Consider the following 25395-nt stretch of genomic DNA (forward strand, 5'->3'; position numbering starts at 1 on the left):
TTGAGTTATAATTGATATAAAACATATTATTCATTTTAGGTGTACAACATAATGATTTAATACATGTATATATTATGAAATGATTGCCACCATAAGTTCAGTTAACATCCATCACCATATACAGTTACAATTTTTGTTTCTTGTGATGAGAATTTTTAAGACATACTCTCTTAGCAACTTTCAAATATGCAAAACAGTATGTTTAACTATAGTCACCATACTGTACGTTACATTTCCCAGACTTATTTATAACTGGAAGGCTGTACCTTTTGATCACCTTCACCTCTTTTGCCCACCTCCCACCCAGAATACTTTAAATTAATTTAATTTTTCTCCCTAGGGGGACAATATTTTTTTTAAATGGCTGAGAATCCCTGTGCTAGAGCTACTACATAATCTGGTGTGTTCCTTCCACTTGTACTTCCGGTCTTCCACAGGTGAAGAGTTTAGTCGTTGTGACTGCACAGCATATCAGGGGTTATCACTGCTCAACTTATCATCAACAGCAGAGTCCTTGTTGCCATCTGATCAGTGAGTGATTCAGTTCCAGAATCCATCCTGAGGGTGTTCACTCTGAGGTCACTCCTGGTATCAGCTAACTAAGTTTAGATTTCCCAAAAAGCAGAGCCTAAGATAAATACTTGGGTTCAGGTAGTTTATTTGGGAGGTGATCCTAGAAAACAGAAATGAGACAGGGGGAAGGGAAAACCAATGTAGAGTGTGTTATTGAGGGTCTCACTTCTGCCATAACCTCAGAGAAACATATAGAATGTCTCCCAGATTAGAACCATCTGAGAGGACTTCCCTAGTGGCTCAGTGGTTAGGAACCTGCCTGCCAATGCAGGCGACAGGGGTTCGAGCCCTGGTCCAGGAAGATCCCACATGCCGCAGAGCAACTAAGCCCGTGCGCCACAACTACTGAGCCTGTGCTCTAGAGCCCACGAGCCACAACTACTGAGCCCACGTGCCACAACTACTGAAGCCCGCGCACCTAGAGCCTGTGCTCCGCAACAAGAGAAGCCACGGCAATGAGAAGCCCACGCACCACAACCAAGAGTAGCCCCTGCTCGCCGCAACTAGAGGAAGCCCATGCGTAGCAACAGAGACCCAACGCAGCCAAAAATAAATTAATTAGTTAATTTTTTTAAAAAAAAAGAGGGCTTCCTGGTGGCGCAGTGATTGAGAGTCCGCCTGCCGATGCAGGGGACAGGGGTTCGTGCCCCGGTCCGGGAAGATCCCACATGCTGCAGAGCGGCTGGGCCCGTGAGCCATGGCCGCTGAGCCTGCGCGTCCGCAGCCTGTGCTCTGCAACGGGAGAGGCCACAACAGTGAAAGGCCCGCGTACCGCAAAAAAAAAAAAAAAAAAAAGAACCATCTGAGAGATGAGAGCTTTTATCCACAGGCTTCCATCCCTATTTGAATGCTGATTGCCCCCAGGGCTGTTGACTCCCAAGGACCTTGTGACTTTGCTTGCAGGGCTACAGGTATCAGAGAAGGTCCTAAGGCAGAATAAGGAAAGATGTAAAGTGTATACTTGAGGTGACACACTAGCACCATGAGGAGAGTTGGAACTGTTTTCCAAAATTTCAGCTGAAATTAGATGTGGGTTAAAGGAATGTGACAAGTACCAGAGATATCTGCCACAGACTAAGTGGGTTTCTTTTATAGTTTCACATTATAAAACCAACTTTAGTAGATAACACCAAACCTATGTTCCAAAATAATTGAACCAATTTACACTTCCACCAGCAATGAGAGTTCCAGCTGTTCCACATGCTCACCAGTACTTGGCATTATCAATCTTTATTATTTTAATCATTTGGTGGGTATGTAGTGATATCATATTATGTTTATCTGCATTCCTTTGATTACTAATCAGGTTGAAAACCTGTTCATAAGTTTGTTGGTCATTTGGATATCCTATTTTGTGAAGTGTCTGTTCAGATCTTTTGCTCAAGTTTTTAATATCAACTTTATTGGAGTATAAATTACATGTGATAAAAATACACCTATTTTAAGTGTTTAGCTTGATGATTTATGACAAATGTTTATTCCTTGTAACCACTACCATACCCTTTCTGACCCAGAAAGTTCCCTTGTGCCCCTTTACTGTCAATCCCCTACCCCCTGCCCCACCCTGGCAACCAATGATCTGCTACCACTGTAACTTAATTTTGCCTATTCTAGAATTTCATGTAAATGGAACCGTATGTACTTCTTTGTGTCTAGTTTCTTTCACTCAGCATAATGTTTTTGAGATCATCCATGTTGTTCATGTGTCAGTCGGTACTTCCTTTTTATTGCTGAGTAGTATTCCATTGTATGGATACACTACCACTAGTTTATCCATTTAACTGTTGATGGGCATTTCAAGTTTTTGGCTATTATGAATAAAGCTACTATGATCATTCATGTACAAGTCTTTATGTGGATATATATTTTCATTTCTTTTGGATATGAAATGAATGGGTTGTAGAATGAATGCATATTTAACTCCATAAGAATTGCTAAATTGTCTTCCAAAGTAGTTATACCACTCAGTGTCCTTTTCACATGTCCCCATCTTTCTTTGAGCACTTCCTTGCTTTTTGGCCCAAGATGTTCCAGGCTCTTCTTGCACTTTCTTTGACCCAGTCCTCAAATAAGTCATGTCTCCAAAGAGTTCTTATTCCTTTCATTGAAGAACAGTATTTACAAGCCAAGATCTATGCACTAGCTGAGTTCATTACTGGGGAGAGTCACTGTTCCCAGGTGCTCTCGGTATATATAAGACTCCAAGCAGACTCACTCTCACTCTCCTTCTGGCCTTTGAAAAGCATGGCACCAGGAATTCTATAGCCACAAGGAAATGAATTCTGCCAACAACTTGAGGGAGCTTGGAAGCCTCTGATGATAATGCAAACTGTCAACACCATGTTTGTAGCCTTCTGAGACCCCAAGGAAAGGACCTGCCTAAGTCGTCCACAGACTTCTGACCCACAGAAACCAAGATGATAAATATGCGTTGTTTTAAGCCACAAAGTTTGTGGAAATTTACTGAGCAATAGAAAACTAATACAGGAGGGGTAGGAAAGAAAGCTCCACCAGTTAAAGGCACTCATGAAAGTTTGGGAAGGCAGAAGTGAGGCAGAGGTCATCTTCTTGCTGCCTTGGCTACTGCTGCTGGAAAGAACAGTTATGGAGACTTTGGGTTTTTCTGTAACAGTATCTCAGTGGCTACTCACTAACTTTGTGCTTATCTCGAGGTAGTTGTTGTCGCAGCAGCAGCAGCATCCTGACCCCTCAGTTGTATATTCTTGAAAATCAGTAGTTCCATTGGTGGGCTTCTGATCCCCTTGCTCCCTAATTGTACAAAAGGTGGCAGTTCCACTGGCAAGTCAGTTTGGCAGTGTTGTTCTGAGAGTTATTCCTGAAGGTCCAGCCTGTAACTTACTCCTCCTAAATTTGCAACAACTTTAAAAGTACCTCATTTTTCTTTAAACCGTTTTCTACTAACAGTAGCTTGGGCGCTTTTTGTTTCCTGAATCTAAAGCTTACTGATATACCCATCTTTGCTTGAGCTAGTTTAAAAGGCTTCCTGTTGCCTGTAGCCAAGTGATCCCAATCTAAGATACCAATGAGGCCACTAAAATTGATGGTTGCAACAAGCAGGTGAGGGGAACTGAGGAGTTCAGTGAGGCAAGGCTAGGGCTAATTCATTCAACCAACACATCTCATCCCCTGCTCTTTGTTGGGGCCTGGAAATAAAGAGATGGATCATGCATACCCTTGCCCTCAAAGAGCACAAAATCTAGTGGGGAGACAAACACATATATGAATAAGTCATAGTACAACATGTTATGACTTGTAAAGGAATTAGTTAAATGTAGTGAGAGCCCAGAGAAGACAACAATAATTCTGCCTCCCCAGGGGTATTGAGATGGCCTTTGAGCTGGGTCTCATAGGATGAGTGAGTCTAAAAAGAAGGAAGAGAAAAAAGACCCACTACCCACAAGCCTTGCTGAACCCAGAGTAAGTCAGTCACTTTCAATTCATCATTCCATTTAACCTTCACAACATCCCCATATATAGGTATTATCTCTTTTTAATAAATAAGCTGGGCCCCAAAGGTTAATAATTTGACAGTGTCACACAACTGAATATAACAGGAAACAGTCCATAGGATCTACTGTAGAAAATGGATAAAAATATAGCATAAAATATTTATTTCAGGGTATTAAATCATTTGAAGAATCATTGGGAATGCTAAAGATAAAGACTCCAGGCTGAGCTTTCAGGAGTGACTCCCAAGTCCTACTGGTGGGAGCCACCAACGGAGCTGTTGCCCTCCCACAGAAGCCTCTCTTAAGGCTGCTGGCTCCAGAACCGTGCCATCTCCTGCAGTTCATACCAGCACAAATGGTTACCTTGTGTCCTGCCTCTCTCCCCACTTAACTCAGTTCCAAACTCAAGTCTTGCTAGGATACATCTTATTTGTGAATCCTAGTTGGAAACAAGTCTAGGAAATGTGATTTGGTTTTCCAGCCTCCAGTACAGGAAGACATACCAGAAGGCAGCTGCATGGGATGTTGAATAAATCAATCCATAATTTCTGCCACATTTAGTTTGATAGGTTTAAGAATATTGATTCAAAAAAACAGTAAAATGGGGACTTCCCTGGTGGTCCAGTGGTTAAGACTTCGCACTCCCAGTGCAGGGGGCCTGGGTTCGATCCCTGGTCAGGGAACTAGATCCCACATGCCACAACTAAGAGCCCACATGCCGCAACTAAAGATCCCGTGTGCCACAACTAAGACCCAATGCAACCAAATAAATAAATATATATATATATATTTTTAAAACACTAAAATGATTAATAATGCCAATCATGTGGACATTCTTATATACTACCGGTGGAAGTGTAAACTGACATACACTTATTGGAAGTTACTTTGAAAGCATCTAATAATATTTAAAGCATGTATCTACTATGGCCCAGCAACAGCACTTTTAAGATTCTATCCTACCAAGGGAAAAAAAAATAGGAGAAATACATGAAGTTGAAGAATGTTTACTGCAGTACTGTGACTACATAAATCTGGAAACAACCTAATATCCATCAATAGGTGACTAATTAATCAAATGATACATCCATACAGCAGAATACTATACAGGCATTAAACAGAATTAAATGGATCTGTATGTACTGCCCTAAAAAGATGTCCTTTATTGTTGTTGAGTGCATAAAAACAAGCTGTAAGAAATTTGTATAATATAATCTCATTTTTTGTTTTTTAAAATGAAGGTAAATGATATATCAGTATAAGTATAGGAAAAATTGCTAGTAGTGCTTACTCTTGGGAATTGGAAAGGGGACGGTAGGGGGACTGGACTTTTACACACTTTATATAATTTTTTAAAGCTGAGGATTATAGGTAAGATTTGCTTTTCTTGGTTTAATTTTCAGTATTTTTCTTATATATATATGTGGGGTGTGTGTTGTGTGTCTTTGAAACTTTTTTCAAAGGATAATCTAATACATTTTAAAATTTTTTAATTGAAGTATAGTTGACATAATATTATGTTAGTTTCAGGTATACTACATAGTGATCTGACAATCAAATACATTACAAAATGATCACCATGACAAGGCCAGTAACCACCTGTCACCATACAAATTATTACAGTATTATTCACTATATTCCCTATGCTGTATATTACATCCCAATGAGCTATTTATTTAATAACTGGAAGTTTGTATCTCTTAATCCCCTATCACTTATTTCGCCCCACTTCCCCACTTCTGACAACCACCAGTTTGCTCTCTGTATCTGTAAGTCTGTTCCTGTTTTGTTTTTTTGTTTGTTTTGTGTTTTGAGATTCCACATATAAGTGCAATTATACAGTATTTGTCTTCCTCTGTCTGACTTATTTTGCTTAATTTAATACCCTCTAGGTCCATTCATGTTGTTGCAAATGGCAAGATTCCATTCTTTTTTATGGTTGAGTAATATTTCATTGTGTATATATACCACATCTTCTTTATCCATTCAGCTATCTAGGCTACTTCCTAGAAATAAAAATAAAATCTGAAAGGTGTGGTTCTCCAGATGGTTCTCCTGATTCTCCAGGTAGGTAGAAAGATCCATGCTGAGACCCAAATCTGCCGGGTCAGTAAGAGTTAATCTAGCTTGACTCTGCCCTGCTGGGTAGAGGAACAAGTCGGGAATGATATGCATTTGAGAATTGAGTGAACATCTGCAAGTCCGTGGAGGGGAAGGTGTGCCCAAGTCCTTATGTCTCCATAGAGATGAGTCTGCCTTAAGGCCTAGGCATGGTAATAGGCCCTAGGGTTATGAAGATAAGTAATATAATCCTTGTTCTCAAAATGTTTACTGCCCAAAGAACAATAATACCAATGAAAATTTATATCTGAAATCATAATTTTTACATAGATCTGTATAGCCCTTAACAATTTACAAAACACTTTTCTTCTCCCTTGATTCTCTCAACAGCCCTGTGAAGGAGCCATGGCAAGAGTCATGTCCCCATTTCACAGATGAGGAAACCGAGGCCCAGAAGAGAAAGTGACTCATTCAAAGTGCATATACCAACTGCATTTTACCAACTGCTTTTATAACCATTAATTAGTTCACTAGGGACAAAGCCAGGCCTAAGAGAAGGGCATGGGGAGAGTGGTACTGGGCTCCAGTACTGTGTGTAGTGTGTTCCGGTGATGCAGCCCATTCAGCTGCTTGATCCAAGAATTCCATCCAACTCAACAACATGTACGGGGCCCGTTATGCTCTGTTCCAAAGGACAAGGCTGTTCAGCCATCAGTATGAGAACAAAAGGATCTCTACCTTGCTCTGTCCTCTGACTGTTAGTCCTACAGTCCTGTGTTATTTTGCATTTTCTGACTTTGCACTAGTGTTCACATTGTTGTATTCAAGTGTTTTGTTTTGCTTCTCACTAGAGTATTAATCCCCATAATGGTAAGCATGCTTAATTATTTGGTGTCTTCTAAGACTGTGTCTCTCTCTTTTGTTACTTTTTTCAGCTGCCACCTTCAGTAAAACTACAATTTATACATGTAATGGAAACAAGTTTTATAAAACAGTACTTATCCTTAATCTGAGCAATGTACCCTGATATTTTCTATTGTATTCTATAGAATTTCACTTTTTACTAGTCTCTTAAATATAATCCAGGGTTGGATTCCGGAACAGAAAAAACATTAGTGAAAAACAGGTGCAAGCCAAGTAAAATCTATAGTTTAGTTAATAATATTGTACCAATGTTAATCTCTCAGTTTTGGTAAATGTGCCATGGTTATGTAAGATGTCAACATTTTAGGGGAAGCTGGGTGAAAATATGTAGAAACTTTCTGAAGTATCTTTGCAACTTATCTGTAGATCTGAAGTTACTCCAAAAGAAAAAGTTTATTAAAAAAAAATACCAAATGTGTGGGGTAGGAGGTGGTGAAACAGGTGAAGCGGGTCAAAAGGTACAAACTTCCAATTATAGAATAAATTAAGTCGTGAGGTATAATATACAGCCTGATGACTGTGGTTAATAACACTGTATTGTATATTTGAAAGTTGATGAGAGAGTAAATCTTAGAAGTCCTCAATACAAGAAAAAAAATGTATAACTACATATGGGGATGGATGTTAACTAGACTTATTGTGGTGATCATTTCACAACATATACAAATACTACAACATATACAAACACATTTCACACCATATACAAATATCATTATACATGTATCATTTCACAACATATACAAATACATTGTGTTGTATACCTGAAACTAATATAATGTTATATGTCAATTATACCATAATAATAAATGAATAAATAACTTACATAACATGAAAAATAAAAAGTTCTAGCTTGACAATTTAAACTGATTTCATGACCCACTAATAGGTTGCAATTCACACTTTGAATGTTGTAGGTGTTTGCTATCATTTTATTTATTTATTTACTCTCTTTTTTTTAAGATAGATTTTATTCATTTTATTTATTTATTTTTGGCTGCGTTGGGTCTTCGTTGCTGCACGTGGGCTTTCTCTAGTTGCAGCAAGTGGGGGTTACTCTTCATTGTGGTGTGTGGGCTTATTGCAGTGGCTTCTCTTGTTGTGGAGCACGGGTTCCAGGCGGGCGGGCTCAGTAGTTGTGGCTCACGGGCTCTAGAGCACAGGCTCAGTAGTTGTGGGGCCTGGGCTTAGTTGCTCTGTGGCATGTGGGATCTTACAGGACCAGGGCTCGAACCCATGTCCCCTGCATTGGCAGGCAGATTCTTAACAACTGCACCACCAGGGAAGCCCTTGCTATCATTTTAAATAATGCTGGTGGGAATAGTTGTGGTGATCTGTGAAAGCCCATGATCGTTCTTTCTCTGACTCTCATCTCTCCCACAGCTGACCTCTCTCCCAGTCCTTGGCCTTGTCTATCTTGTCTTATGCTCATTTTTGTCTATATGGCCTATCTTTGAAGGGGTCTCCTTGCCTGACTCATCTGTGGGCCTTCAAAGGGATACATGATATATATTTGTTAAATAAATGTCTGAAGGAATAGCTGTGTTTCAATACCCTTGCTTGGGAATTTTTCTGCCTCTTCAAATTGTAGGAAATTTTTGTGTATACATAGAAATCTAGTATAAAATCTTTTCTGAAAGCTTTATGTGAAACAAAGATTTCCAAACTTGGCAGAAAACCTTTTCTGACAAACAACTTCATGACCATCTTTGGGACTTCCTTTTTTTTTTTTTTTTAAATTGGGGCATAGTTGTTTTGCAGTGGTGTGTTACTTTCTGCTGTACAGTGAAGTGAATCAGTTATATGTATATATATATCCACTCTTTTTTGGATTTCCTTCCCATTTAGGTCACCACAGAGCATTGAGTAGAGTTCCCTGTGTTATACAGCAGGTTCTCATTAGTTATCTATTTTATACATATTAGTGTATGTATGTCAATCCTAATCTCTCAATTCATCTCACCTCCTCGTTCCTCCCTTGGTGTCCATATGTTTGTTCTCTACGTCTGTGTCTCTGTTTCTACCTTGCAAACAGGTTCATCTGTACCACTTTTCTATGTTCCACATATGGAACTTTCAATAACAAAGGAAGAACAGCTCCTCTGAAAAAGGTTTTAAAGATTTTTAAACTTTTATTATTATTTTATTTCACAAGTGACACGCATTCACTACTGGAAAAAAATAAAATAAAAATGGATGAAGGGTTTCCATGGTGGCACAGTGGTTGAGAGCCCGCCTGCCAATGCAGGGGACGTGGGTTTGAGCCCTGGTCTGGGAAGATCTCACATGCCACGGAGCAGCTGGGCCCGTGCGCCACAGCTGCTGAGCCTGCGCTCTGGAGCCTGCGAGCTACAACTACTGAGCCCACGTGCCACAACTACGGAAGCCCGCGTGCCTAGAGCCCGTGCTCTGCAACAAGAGAAGCCACCGCAATGAGAAGCCCGCGCACCACAACGAAGAGTAGCCCCCACTTGCTGCAACTAGAGAAAGCCCGCGAGCAGCAATGAAGACCCAGTGCAGCCAAAAATAAATAAATAAATTAAATAAATTTATTTTTTTAAAAAATGGATGAAAATTAAAAATGAAATTCTATAAGGTCACCTATAATCCCACCATAAATAGCTATTATTAACATTTTAGTGTATAACCCCTTTTATATCATATACATGTAAACAAATATACTTTTTTTTTCTTTTCTTTTTTTTTTTTTTTTGCGGTAAGTGGGCCTCTCACTGTTGTGGCCTCTCCCGTTGCGGAGCACAGGCTCCGGACGCAGAGGCTCAGCAGCCATGGCTCACGGGCCTAGCCGCTCCGCGGCATGTGGGATCTTCCCAGACCAGGGCACGAACCCGTGTCCCCTGCATCGGCAGGCGGACTCTCAACCACTGCGCCACCAGGGAAGCCCAAACACACATACTTTTAAAATAAATGGTGATATTATTCATACAATTTTAGAGGTATCTTTGCTCAGGCTGTTCCCTCATCCCGGAATGCACTTCCTCCTTTCTGTTCTTCATCTGAATATTTCCTGCTCATCTTTCTAGACTCAACACATGCTAACACCTCTGGGAAGACTTTTCTCGCCCTCTCTTCTTTCTTCTACCCTAGATGGATTAGGTACTGCCTCTTAGGTTTTCCAATGAATCTTTAGTTCTTTCTTTTTTTTTTCTTTTTAATTAATTAATTAATTTTTGTCTGTGTTGGGTCTTCATTGTGCACAGGCCTTCTCTAGTTGCAGTGAGTGGGGGCTACTCTTGGTTGCCATGCGCAGGCTTCTCATTGTGGTGGCTCCTCTTGTTGCGGAGCACGGGCTCTAGTCTCGTGAGCTTCAGTACTTGTGGCACGCGGGCTCAGTAGTTGTGGCTTGTGGCCTCTAGAACGCAGGCTCAATAGTTGTGGCGCACGGGCTTAGTTGCTCCATGGCATGTGGGATCTTCCCGGACCAGGGCTCGAACTTATGTCCCCTGCATTGGCAAGCGGATTCTTAACCACTGTGCCACCAGGGAAGTCCCTTTAGTTATTTCTTTATTACATTTTGTATCTTAATTCATTGTTTACATGTCTGCCTGTCCCAAGAGTCAGGGAGCTCCTCAATGGCAAGGATAATGGCCAGAGTAGGTTTTGTTGAATGGTGTGTGGATGGATGAAGGGATGGAAAAATGGGCGGCCAAATGAATGATGCACGGAAAGAGACACATGCATGACTTTTCATCTGCTAAGGAGAGCATCCTTACCTTTTTGGCCCTTTAGCCTCAGTCTCAGCTACGTTGCCATGGAAGAGTCATTGGTAGAGGGAACATGGATGATGCCATCATCTTATTACTGGGGCTATAAAGACAACTCGAGTGCTTGTCACCTCCACAAGGAAATCTTCCAAATCCCATCAAAGTTTTGTGCGAAATCCCGGACTCTGGCCCTTCATTCACTGGAGAGGCAGCAGACCTGCTCAGCCATCCTGAAAACTAAGCATCAGGAGACCCAACTTTCAGTCTCAATTATGTGATAAACTTGCTATGCATGGCCTTGGACATGCTGCTCCCCTGCCACAGGCCTCAGTTTTCTCACTTTACAATAAGAGGAGTAGACTGAGTGGTCTCTAATTCTCCTTTCAGCACTCACTTTCTATGGTCTTATAATTTACTCACTGCTGATCTCACTCAGAGAAGAGACAGGATAGAGAGCATTGCCCATCTTACCTAAACTGTGCTCACTGCCACTATCTCACCAGATTCCCTTGGGCAAATCTCTACTTCCCAGGGCCCCAGTTTCCTCATCTGGAATGGGAAGATTGAGCCAGATTTTATACACTGAATTTATGCCCAGGGTGACTATAAATGCAACTTATGCAAGTCCCCTAATACAAAGAGAATATTCCATTTAAAGATGAACATTCAGAGTCTCTGAAAATATAGTAAGATTGCATTAGTTGATGTTCTCTGCTAAATGTATTCTCAGAGGCCACCATGTTGAGCTGAAATAAATGTTTTAGCTTTTACAAAAATCACTCTGATTTTGGGCAAAGCAGTTCCCAAACTCATTGCAGAGTCAGATCACACTGATTTTCAGAGCTTCCAAAAAATAAGAAAATGGCTAACATCAATACTGCAACTGCTGCTAAATTCTCAGTTGCTTCAGAACTTTTCACCTTTTATTCATAAAATGACAAAATTTAGAGTCATCTAAAGGTTGGCGTTCACTATCAATATTATTATAATATCAAACTTAGACCTACTTTTCCATTAGAAAATACCATAGTTATTACATTAATTATAATAGAAATTATTAGCCATCAATATGAAATTTCAGTAATGAGCAAAAATTTGGAGAAGCATTTTTCCCCATATAGTAAAGCGTTAATATATACATATAAAGAACAGGAAAAAGAAAGGAAGAAAATGCATAAAACTCTTAACAACATATGAAAAGTTGCTCAATATCATTAGCCATTATGGAAATGCAAGTTAAAACCATGATAAAATACAACAATATACTTTTTAGAATGTAAAATATTAAAAAGACTTACCAAACCATGTGTTGGCGAGAATTTAGAAGAGTGGTGATGTATACTAGGTTAGAAAACAGTTTCTTAAAAAACAGTTTGGAAGTGTCTTAAAAAGTTAAAGGTATACCTACCAAATGATGTAATAATTCTAATCTTAGATACTTACTAAAGAGAAAACATATGAAAGCTATATCCATAGAAGTTCTCTTACATGAATATTCATAGTAGTTTTATTTGTAATAGCCAAACACTGGAGATAAACTTTTGGTGGTGATGGGTATCTTGGTTGGAGCAATGGCTCCACGTGTGTATATGTATATCAAAACTTATGAAATTGTACCAATGTTCATCAACAAGTGAATGGATAAACAAATTGAGGTATATTCATACAATGGAATACTACCCAGCAATAAAAAAGAATGAACAAGTTATGAATCTCAACAAATTATGCTGAGTGAAAGAAGCCACATAAGAAAAGAATATATAGCATATGATTCCATTGCTAAAATATTCTAGAAAATGTGAACAAATCTATAGTGACAGAAAGGAGATCAGTTGTTGTCTGGGTTTGGGAGAAAGAGTGGGAGGGAGATCACAAAGGGCACCAAAAACTCTGGGGCTGACGGATATGTTTATGATCCTGATTGTGACACTGGCTTATTAAAACTAAACTAGGGCTTCCCTGGGGGTACAGTGGTTCAGAATCTGCCTGCCAATGCAGGGGACACGGGTTCGAGCCCTGGTCTGGGAAGATCCCACATGCCACGGAGCAACTAAGCCTGTGCACAGCTACTGTGCTCTAGAACCCGCGAGCCACAACTACTGAAGCCCACGCACCTAGAGCCCGTGCTCCACAAGAGAAGCCACCGCAATGAGAAGTCCACACACCGCAGTGAAGAGTAGTCCCACTCACCACAACTAGAGAAAGCCTGTGTGCAGCAAGGAAGGTCCAACGCAGCCAAAAATAAAATAAATTAGAAAAAACAAAAAAAACCTAAAGTTTATTTTATTATTAACCCTAGTTTAAAAACAAAAGACAAAGGGAATAAGACTCAACCATTCTCAGTGATTATTTGTGAGGAAAATACAATAAGGTATTTTACATGTTTTTGTGGAGGGCCTGCTCTATGGGGAAACTCACACATTGACTTATGAACCAGGAGTATTCATCAAACCAGCCAGAAGTGGGAATGTTAATTTATGTGAGCTGATATGGTCCTGAGTTCATACTGCTCCCTAAAACATTGAGTTGATATGTGCTGCCACCACACACACACACACACACACACACACACACACACACACACACCACTGAACTTTCTGGCATTTGGGGCTTTTACAGACAGAACAGACACATCCTCGTTGATGTATCTTGCCCTCTTGACTTTTTCTTGCACTCGCCTTGCAAATCCACTATCCTGCATCAGCCAGCACTTCCATTCTCTGCTTCTACACCTGGCTCTGAGAGTGACTGGAAGGTCTTTGAATGCACATGTGTAAGATAAGTGAGTCTGACCATGAGTGAGTGAAAGAACTTTGTTCACTTGGAAAAGTTGTAATCACTTCATAAAAGTGAACACAGATTCTTATAGCAAAGATGAATGTATGTAACTCAGTTCAGTTGGGGACCCTCCTCTGCTGAAAGGTTGAGATAAAATTGGTTTAAACTCCTCTTCTCTCCAACTCCCTATCCTGTGAAAATCCAAAGCCCTCTTCAAGATTTCAGTTTCTTCCCAGTGATCTTCTGTTATCATAACCACCTGGCCTCTAGGCTCCTGGCTCCACACCTCTTCCACTGTTCTGCAGTGCATGGATCCAGACTCAATCCTATTCTGTTTCAACCCCAACTATTCTGACGTCATCTGTTGTGCTGCAATTTCAATTCTGACACTAAGCAACCAGAGTTATTGTCAGACTCCACAGCTGTAAGGGCACAGTCTCCAACAAGACTGCCCCCACTCCAGACACCAGGAGCAAGTAGGGGCCCAGGCCACCCATACTCCCAACCAACTGGCTACAAATCCAGAGGGTTCCTCCAACCCCGCTCAGGTTCTATAATGCAGCAGAATGACACAAAACTGAGGATAGCACTATACTTACAATTAGAGTTTTAAAGGATACAAATCAGACCGGCCAAATGAAGAGACACATAGGGCAAGGTCTGGAAGGTCCTGAACACAGAGCTTCTGTGCCCTCTCCCCATGGGACGAGGGCACCTCATCTTCCCAACATGAGTTCACCAACAAGGAACCTCCACTGAGCTTTGCTGTCCAAAGGTTTATTGGAGTTTCACTGATTAAATCATGGACCATGCACTTGAACTCAATCCTTCTTCCCTCCCTGGAGGTTGGGCTGGCTCAAAGTCCCAACCTTCTAATCAGTGGTTGGTCTTTCTGGTGACCAGTCTCAATCTTGAAGCTATGCAGGGTCCCACCATGAGTGCCCTCATTAGCATAAACTCAGGAGTGATCCAAGGGACTCATGAATAATAAAGACACTTTAGTCACTCAGGAAATTCCAAGGGTTCTAGAAGCTCCATGCCAGGAACTCTGCAAATTATTTTTGGAACTTCTACATGACTTGAGCAGGGCTGACCCCAGCCTATTCCAGTGATCCAAACAAGTGACGAAACCCACATAATCCGTACATTCCATCTCCCCGGCCAGACTGCTACTCAGGGATAGACTTGAGAGAACTCTTGGTGAGTGAAGGACTCTTACCCCTGGGGTCACTGAGCTGGTAGAAAGGTCAGCCTAGCATTGCTAGTGCCCATCTGTGCCAGCACAAGTGAAGAGTCTGCTTGAGAGTGAATCAAGACAAAGGAAAACAAAATCAAGAGATGGAGAGAAAACGCAGATATGGATGACAAAGTTTGACTTCCTGAATCCAACCATGTCTAACTAGATATCTGGGTTTTCCCTTAAGCCACATTGAGTTAAATTTCTGTCATTTGCAATTGCAAGAGTGTTGACCAATACCTTCTTTCTTCCCCCTCCTTTCCACAAGCAATAAACCATGTTCCTCTCTTTGTTTCATGCAAAACAGCTTCCCCTTGTCTGAGCTGGGCATCTGCTGACATCTGTGTCTGCAGGGCATTTCAAAGAGTTTTCATAAAGACAGTTTCCTCCATGTGAGATACATTGGTGTCATCCATTTTTTTCACTCTGTCACAAAAATATTTACACAATCAAAACCGTACTGTTTGTATAGTTTCTTATCTGCTTTTTTCAATTTTCAGTCAACAAATATTTACATAAAAACTATATACTAGTCATATATTAAGCAACTAACACTCTATGTTGAGAATTTTCCCACATCGTTAAAAAGATTTTGTAAATGTAATTTATTATTAACCAGTACAGAATATACAAGCACATAGACAGGTTTCTTTTTTAAGATTTTCATTTTTTTAGAGCAGTTTTAGGTTCACAGCAAAATTGAGGGAAAAGTACAGAGATTTCCCATATAACCCCTATTCCCTTATAGATAGTTTTTAAACTGAACATTTATTGTAGAATATTTAGCTTGTTTCCAAGTTTTATGAATAATGATACACACATAACACCATTTAAATCTCTCACCATTTCCTTAGAATAGATTCCCAGAAGTAGAATTTCCATAAGAACTTCATTTTTTACCTCCCAAAAATGCAGAAAAAATTTACTAATCTCTGTTGTAGTAAAGCGTCTATCCCCTCTGACCCCACCTTGCCTGGAGAGATCTGGCCTAAAATACCTTCAGGTAGTACAAGAATCACGTTCCTTGAGAGCTTCCTGTTTCCTCTGAGTGCCCCTCCTCAGCTGTCCTTAAAGGGCTGGGGACTGACCAGGCAGCAGGCAGTCTGTCAACCTGGCAGACCTCTGGAGGCATAGTACATATAACTGCTTTAGGAATTGCTGAAAAAAATGGCATTCAGGGCAAGCCTGAAAGGGAGCTAGATGCCAAGACAAGAAAGTCAGCACTAACCATGACCCCATTTCCATTCTTAAGTCTCTTTTTCCCTACTTTATTTTCCTTAAGAAACATATGTGATTTATAATGGAAAATTTTAATTTATTGGTAAAAACAACAAGAAAATGAGTTTCTCAAATTCAGTGTGGGACTGGAGATAATCTTCTGGTTCCTGGAAAAGCAGTTGTGAGCTATCTAGCTTGGCAATGCTTCCTACAAATCACTGGCTGACTCAGAAAAATACATGTGCACTTTAGTCACACGAAGGACAGGGTGATTCCCTCTGGGACCACCACAAAGGGGAATTGATGACTGTCTTCCAGACCTGAAAGAGGATTCCAAATTGCAATGTGTGAAAATAAGGGGTGGGTCTAAGAACTGTCAGTGGGAGCCTCCAAAACAAAGATTTTTGACTCATTGCAAGAACCTTCTAAGAGGCAGAGTAGCCCAAAGATAAAACCAGCTGCTCCAGGAGGTGATGACCTCCCCATCCTGTGAAGTGCTAAAGCACAGACTGGAGGCCAGTTGTCCTGGGTGGTGTGGCAGGGATCCAACTGCAAGGCAGGACAGTGGTTTTCAATCTTTTTGGTCTCTGGACTCCTTTACACTCTTAAGAATTACTGAGGATCCAAGGAACATTGTTTATATAGGTTCTATCTATCAACGTTTACCATATTAGAAATTAAAACTGAGAAAAATTTAAATACTTACTAATTTATTTTAAAATAACATTAGTAATTCCTTTCTACATTAACATAAAGAAAAGGTTTTACAGAAAATAACTATATTTACTCAAACAAAAAAAATCTAGCAAGAAGAGTAGCATTGGGGCTTCCCTGGTGGCGCAGTGGTTGAGAGTCTGCCTGCCGATGCAGGGGACACGGGTTCGTGCCCCGGTCCGGGAAGATCCCACATGCCGCGGAGCGGCTGGGCCCGTGAGCCATGGATGCTGAGCCTGCGCGTCCGGAGCCTATGCTCCGCAACGGGAAAAAAAAAAAAGAAGAGTAGCATTTTTTAAAAAATCTTTTTACTATCTAGATCAATGGAACACAACTGGATGATTATATCTGCTTCTACATTTAATCTGTTGCAATATGTTCTTCAAGGTTGGTTGCAATGTGGAATCTGAAACCATATCAAGGAACTGTGACAGAGATCATAGAGCCTTGTGCCCAAAGAGATCACAACTGAACAATAATAAGGGAAAACACTTATTGAGCGCTTACCATTATCCAGGTTATATGTCAAGTATTCTACACACATTACTTCAAACAACTTTATAAAGGAAATTTACCTATTTTTACAGATGAAGAAACGAAAACATAGAGAAGCTGTATACCTTACACCAGATCACACAGCCTGGTGAAGCCAGGATTTAGAGCAATTTAGCCTAACTGTTCTAATCTCGGCTCTAAATCCTGGCTTATTTTACCTAGCACAGTGTTTTCGAGGTTCATCCATGATGTACTTCATTCCTTCTTAAGGTGGAATAACATCCCATTGTATGTATATACCACATTTTGCTTAGCCATTCATCTGTTGTTGGATGCTTCTTAGTATGTTTTAAATAAACAATTACTACGTTCTGTAATAGAGGCAAGCACAGGTTCTAAGACGGAGAGACAGAGGAGGAGCCACCAATCCAGCTTGGGCTGAGGCAGCCAGGGGCTGGTGCCTGAGCAGAGACTTGAAGGATCGGTGGGAGACATCCAGGAAAAAGACAGGAAAGGGAGGAACCAAGGGACGTGTAAGAAAGAGAACCATAGCCAGCCCCATAGGGCTGAGTCAGGTTTGTGTGGAAGAAGGGCAAGAAGTAAGGCTAGAGAGGCAACAACATTGACATTACAGAGTATTTAAGACAGGCTGGATGCTGTGCAAAGCCTCTTAGATGTTTTAACTTATTTAAACATTACAGCACCGTCTAAAAGAAAACCAGCCTTCTTGAGTATATACTGAGGACCAGGTACTGTTCTTAGTGCCTTGTGTGCAATAATAAATTTAATCCCCATAACAACTCGACGTCAGTACTATTATCATTCCCATTTTATAGATGGGGAAGTAAGGCATGGGAAGGATAAAACAATTTTGCCCAAGTTTATGCTGGTAAGCAGGGATGTGAACCCAGGTTTCAGCAGCTATGCTTATATCCTGATAGTTGAGAATATGAGAACAAGGGAAGGAATTTAGACTTTTACTGGACAGGTTTAGGCAGAAAGCAACTTGTCCTGATTTGCATTTTATAATCATTCTAGCGGCTGTATGGAGAGTGATAGGCAGGAAGAAGACTGGAGGCAGAGAGACCAGTTAGTAAGTCAAATGGGAAAGAATGAGAATGGGGCAGGGCAGTGCAAATACAGACAAGTGGAGGGTTCTGAGAGATATTCAGGACATGTAATAGTCAGCCGATGGTGATTTGTTGAAGCGGGGTCAGGGATGATTCCGAGTTTCTGAGAGGATGACAGTGCAATCACAGAGACGGAAGATGCATGGGAAAAACAAGTTTGAGGTTAGGGAGAATCAAGGGGTGAAGATAATGAGATCATTTGGGACATCTGAGTCTTGGTAGGCCCAGGGAGAGCGACCTGGGCACATAAGCTCCATGAAGGCTAAGATCTCTGTTTCGTTGACTGACATGGCCTAGTGCCAAGAACAGTACTTGGCATAAGACACCCAGTAAAGACAACCCAGTATGTAGTTGTTCAATGAATGAGTATGGGTACAGAGGAGAAAAGAGTGTGACCTGGAGGTTAGGAAGTTGTGTCAGGAGTTGGAGCTACAGAGATTGTCAATAGTACATAAAGTGAGGAGAGTTATAAGGACAGAACTCTGGGGACACAATGCTTACAAAACAGGCAGAGAAAAGCCAACCGAACCTTAGAGAGACTGAGTGGCCACAGAGAGGGAGAAACTAGGAGAAGGGAGGTTGTCAAAGGCATCTCAAATTTTTAAGGTAAAAGAGACTTTTAAGTGCTTCCCAGTTTATAAAACATACTTTCTCAGATTCTTCTTTTTCTTTTTAGTGTAACATACCTTTTACTAAATTTTTTATTGAAGTAAAAATTACTTTTATGATAAAGTGCAATCATCTTAAGTGTATATTGCAATGAATCTTTGCGTCTTTATGCATCTGTGTAACCCCTATCTGGATCACAATAGAGAAACACTCCAGCACTCAAATGTTTCCTTCACACCCCTTCTCAGTCACCACTCTCCTCCCCACTGGAGATAAGCATTCTTCTGGCTTCTATAATCTTCCATCAGTTCTTGAACTTGTATCAGTTCTTAAATTTCATATAGATGAAATAATACAGTATGTATTATTTTGTGTCCGGCTTCTTCCACTCAATATAATAGCTGCGAAATTCACGTAATGTTTTGAGCATCAGTAGTTTGTTCTCAGGTATTTTCAAAAATGTAATTCTCATTGAGGATAATAACATCTACCTGTAAAGGAATTAAATGGGATCATGCCTAGTAGCCACCCTACAAAATGAATATTTATTGATTACCTAGCTTTGGTTCAATATCAAAACAATTTAATGCTCATAGAGGAATCATTATTTCCTCTTTGCAGAATTTGGTGATATTTTGGAGGGAAGGGAAGAATGAAACAATGGTGTGCTGGTAAGCCAGTTTTCTGGGGGGTTTGGGGGGAGTCCTTGACTTGGAGAATCTATAATAAATAGACATTCTTCCAAAGAAAACAGACAGATGGCCAACAGGCACATGAAAAGATGTACAACATCATTAATTATCAGGGAAATTCAAATCAAAACCACAACTGTTATAATGGCTATTATCAAAAAGACAAGAAATAACAAGTGGTAGAAAGGATATGGAGAAAAGAGAACACTTGTGCACTGTTGGTGGGAATGTAAATTGGTGCAGCCACTATGGAGATTCCTCAAAATATTAAAAATACAACTACCAGGAGTTCCCTGGTGCTGAAGTGGTTAAGAATCTGCCTGCCAATGCAGGGGACATGAGTTTGATCCCTGGTCCAGGAAGATCCCACATGCCACAGAGCAACTAAGCCTGTGCGCCACAGCTACTGAAGCCTGTGTGCCTTAGAGCATGTGTGGTGCAACTACTGAGCCACATGCCACAACTACTGAAGCCCACCTGCTGCAACTACTGAAGCCTCTGCACCTAGAGCCCATGCTCTGCAACAAAAGAAGCCACCACAATGAGAAGCCCACGGACTGCAGCAAAGAGTAGCCCCTGCTCACCACAACTAGAGAAAGCCTGCACGCAGCAATGAAGACCCAGAGCACCCCCCCCAAAAAAATAGAACTACCGTATGATCCAGCAATTCCAGTTTTCCCAAGAAAATGAAATCACTAATTTGAAAAGATATATGTGCCCCCATGTTCACTGCAGCTTTATTTACAATAGCCAAGATATGGAAATAACTATGTCCAATGATGAATGAAGTGATAAAGAAATTGTTTTATATATATGGAATATATATATTCCATATATATGGAATACTACTCAGCCATAAAAAAGAATAAAAAAGAATGACATCTTGCCATTTTTGACAAATGGATGGACCTTGAGGGTATTATGCTAAGTGAAATAAGTCAGACAGAGAAAGACAAATACTGTATGATTCCACTTATATGTGGAATCTAAAGACCAAAATGCATGAACAAATAAAACAAAACAAAACTCACTGATACAGAGAACAGACTGATGGTTAACAGAGGTGTTGGGAGTTGAGGGATGGGTAAAATGGGTGAAAGGGATAAGCAATATGGTGCCAGGTGGTAACTAGACTTATTGTGGAGATCACTTTTTAGTGTATATAAATATTAAATTATAATGTGCACCTCAAACTTATATAATGTAATATACCAATTTTACCGCAATAAAAAAATTTTTAAACCATCTAAAAAAAAATCCCTGATTTGTAGTGTTTGCTGATTTTTGTAGTGTAATACTCCCATTGTTGCTGATATCAAGCTACCAATGGCTTAACAACTGGCCTGCAGAATTCTTGGAAATTTAACCATGAGCTCTCCAACACCGATATGAGCCAGTTCCAGCACACCACTGAGGGATTCGCAGACTCTCAAGCTCAGTCCAGCTAAGATTCTTGCTCAAGGTCTCAGACCTGGAAAGACCAGCCTTTTAAGACCAGCCTTTTCTGACCCTAATCCTCTCTGCTTTTCCCCCTATGTAAAGGATTCTTTAAAAATGAGCTGGCATCTACTGATGGACGTGAGTCTTACTGATGGGCCTCAAAATGACTCCAAAATTCAAAACTTTATAAACTTTCATTTTCATTAGTCACCTACTAAGTGAATTATCCATTAATAAAATGTGATATTCATAAACTAAAATTGGGCGGCTACTAGAATTTATTAAAGAGTCTAAATTCAGTATTCCACTAAGAAGTCTGTCTGCCAGGCCAATCTTAACCCCGATTTGCCTCCTGCTGCACAGTACCTCACCCAGATAGCTGGAATGCTCTTAATTTGGGGAATGGACTCTCTGTTATCAGAGTATTAAATCCTCATTGTAGTATTGTCTTCAGTTTGTTGTGATTTTCAATTGCTAATATTCTTCCTCTTTAATTAAAATTACTGTTAGTTTAGCTCCCTCCTTTTTGTTTGTTAAGGTTGTTAAGTGTTAGAGAACACGCAGTGACACATATTTGCACCAGCAGCATTTTTGTCCTATAATTTTCTAATAACTAGACTTTAAGATATGTATACATCATGGTTCAATCATGACTCATCCATACCCTCATTGCTGAAGTTGATGTAAATATCATCTCTCTAAATTTCATTTTTGCACTCACAGTTCTGTAGTGATGTGTGCGGCTGCCTCTGAAGTGGTGCTGTTTAAACAACTTGCAATACACTCTCAATATAAATGCAATTAAATTACTGGGTTATTATTAATTTACAAGGTGTTGTTTATAATACAAAATTATATGAAAGTACATGTTCCCCCATGTGGAAATAATAAATGTAAATCCAACTATACCTATGCCTATATTCTTATATGTGGGAACAAGAGAAACAGGGAAGTTTACTGAGGTTTAGGAACAATTTCCACATGCCGTACCAGGCAGTAAGGTGATATAGTTGAAGACAGAGGCTTTGGAATCAAAATGACTTGAATACATTTTAGCCATGTGACCTAGGGCAAAACATTTCTCTTTGTCTCAGTTTCCTTGAGTTTAAATGAAGCAAATGCCAACTACCACAGAAAGATATCTTAAAGATTAAATGCATAAAAACAGGCACATAGACCAATGGAACAGAACCAAGAGCACGGAAATAAACCCAGGCACGTTTGGTCAACTAACATTTGACGAGGGAGCCAAGAATACTCAACAGGGAAAGGATAGTCTTTTCAAATAAACGGTGCTAGGAAAACTGGATAGTCACATGTAAAAGAATGAAATTGGACCCCTATCTTTACACCATTCACAAAAATTAACTAGACATGGATTAAAAACTTAAATGTAAGACCTTAAACCATAAAACTCCTAGAAAAAGAAAAACACACGAGGACAAAGCTAGTTGGCATTGGTCTTGGCGACAATTTTTTGGATATGACACCAAAACACACAACTGACAAAAGCAAAAACAAAGTGGGACATCAGACTAAAAAGCTTCTTCAGCAAAAGAAATGATCAACAAAATGAAAAGGCAAACAGTGGAATGGGAGAAAATATTTGCAAACCATATATCAGACAAGGGGTTAAAATCCAAAATATATAAGGAACTCATACAGCTCAACAGCAAAAAGACTAATAATTTGATTTTAAAATGGGCAGAGATCTGAACATTTTTCCAAAGAAGACACACAGATGGCCAGCAGGTATATGAAATGATGCTCAACACTCTAATCATCAGGGAAATGCAAATCAAAGCCACAATGAGATATCACCTCACATGTGTTAGAACGGCTATCATCAAAAAGACAGGAAATAACAAGTGATAGAGAGGATGTAGAGAAAAGGGAACCTTTGTGCACTGATGGTGGAAATGTAAATTGTACAGCCACTTTGGAAAACAGTATGAAGGCTCTTCAAGAAAATAAAAATAAAACTATTACATGATTCAGCACTTCTACTTCTGGTGATATGTCTGAAGGAAATGAAATCACTATCTTGAAGAGAGATCTGCACCCTAATGTTTATCGCAGCATTGTTTACAATAGCCAAGACATGGAAACAACCTAAGTGTCTATCAGTGGATGAATGGATAAAGAAAATGTGACACACACACACACACACACACATACACACATTTTTTTTTTAATTCAACCATAAACAGATGGAAATCCTGCCATTTGCAACATGGAGGGACTTGAAGGTATTACACTAAATGAAACAAGTCAGACAGAAGGACAAATACTGCAATATCTCACTTATATGTGGAAAAGTATATGTTTGGCTTAAAGTATATGTTTTAAGCCAAACATATATATATGTTTGGCTTAAAAAAAAAAGCCAAACTCATAGAAACGGAGAGTAGAATGGTGGTTGCCAGGGACTAGGTTGGGAAGAATGAGGTTGGTCAAAGGGTTAAAAATAAATAATTTTTTTTAAAAAATTAAATGAGATAATCATAGGCCCCCAAAAAGTAAATGATGTTTATTATTATTTTTCTCTGTGTGGCCTCCTATCAAGTAAAATCATAGACTTCCCTTCCCTATTGCTTCTCCAAGATTTCACCAGATACATAAATATTATATTGGCAGGTTGACAATACAATCGGTCATGCAGCCGAGATATATCTTTTCTAGAAAATCTGAGTAGAATTCATTCTATTTTTAAAAACTGGTCACTCTTGTGGACTTGTTTTCTTATCCCACATTAAGAACTTAAAGGTCCTACCCTCTTCAGCCGGAAGATGCACTATATGCTAGATATAATTGGCAGAGAGTTAACTCTCCAAAGGAGCATTTTTTAAAGAGAAAGCTGTAGCTTCAGGAAAGAAAAAAAGATGGGTGGGTACTGGTTGTAAGAAGTGATGTTGCATAAGAAGAGAGTAACTCTGTTGAGCACCATAATATGGCAATTCAGACTGAGGGTCATGGAGAGTAGAGTGGTGGTTACCAGGACTTCGGGGATGGAAGTTAGGGGGAGATAGTGCTCAAAGGGTATAAACTTCCAGTGATAAGATGAACAAGTTTGGGGATCTAATGCACAGCATGGTGATTACAGCTAATAATACTCTATCATATACTTGATACAGAGTGTATCTCAAATGTTCTCACCACAAAAAGAAAATGGTAACTATGTTACCGGATGAAGGAGGTAACTAATACTATGGTGGTAATCATTTTGCAATTTATAAATGTATCAAATCAACATATTTTAAACCTTAAAATTATACAATGTTATGTGCCAATTATATCTCAATAAAGCTGGGGGGAAAGTTGTTTTTCTTTTTTAAAGAGTGAGGGTCAAGCGAGGCCTGCACTTTTCACACGTTGCCTCAGGGAACACTCGCCCAATGAAGAAGCTGAGGGTAAAGGCATCACCGCCAAAGCAGGAATAGAGTGACCTGACACCAGGAGGGAAACCCCAAAGACGCCGCAGCCACAGGAGGCCGGAGTCCTGGCTGCTGTCGCCTTCCCCGAGGGCTTCGACCGGCCCCCTCAGGTCACGCAACAGATGAGTGCCACCCGCCTCATGGACCCTGTCCTGCCTTGTGTCATCGACACAGTTGCCCTGTTGCCAGAATGAGCTGAAGTCTGAAAATTGCTCAGCGGGACCAGGCATAGCACGGGCCTCTTCTCTTGTGGTTTCACTTGCCAATGACCACTATCCTGATAACTCCATGTGACAGACAGCGTCTTGGTGCTCCGGCCTCATGTCAGGCCTGAGCCTCTGAGGTGGAAGAGCCGAGTTCAGGACATTGGACCACTAGAGACCTCCTGGCCCCTCGTAATATCAATCGGCGACAGATCCCCCAGAGAATTCCGTCTCAACACTAAGACCGTGCTCCACTGAACGACCAGCTAGCTCCAATGCTGGACATCCCAGGCCAAACAACTAGCAAGACAGGAACACAACCCCACCCATTAGCAGAGAGGCTGCCTAAAATCATAATAAATTCACAGACACCCAAAAACACATCACCAGACATGGTCCTGCCCACCATAAAGACAAGATCCAACCTCATCCACCAGAACACAGGCACCAGTCCCCTCCACCAGGAAGCCTACACAACCCATTGAACCAACCTTACCCACAGGGGGCAGACACCAAAAACAACAGGAACTATGAACCTGCAGCCTGTGAAAAGCAGACCCCAGACACAGTAAGTTAAGCAAAATGAGAAGACAGAGAAATACACAGCAGATGAAGGAGCAAGGTGAAAACCCACCAGACCAAACAAATGAAGAGTAAATAGGCAGTCTACCTGAAAAAGAATTCAGGCAATTGAA

General features: G+C 40.3%; 1 long non-coding RNA gene across 5 annotated transcripts in view; it reads right to left on the reverse strand.

Annotated features, from left to right (window-relative positions):
- Nucleotides 1–25395, reverse strand: part of LOC115841746 (uncharacterized) — a 96192-nt gene continuing 70797 nt past the window's right edge. For all 5 annotated transcript variants that reach the window (XR_009564923.1, XR_009564924.1, XR_009564922.1 and 2 more), the window contains 3 exons: nt 15006–15191; nt 10760–10987; nt 1–673 (listed from right to left, as the gene is read on the reverse strand). This is a non-coding gene — a long non-coding RNA (uncharacterized lncRNA). The remainder of the gene's footprint in view (nt 674–10759; nt 10988–15005; nt 15192–25395) is intronic.

This window comes from Globicephala melas, chromosome 8 (genome assembly GCF_963455315.2).
Source record: "Globicephala melas chromosome 8, mGloMel1.2, whole genome shotgun sequence".
Classification (NCBI taxonomy): Eukaryota; Metazoa; Chordata; class Mammalia; order Artiodactyla; family Delphinidae; genus Globicephala; species Globicephala melas.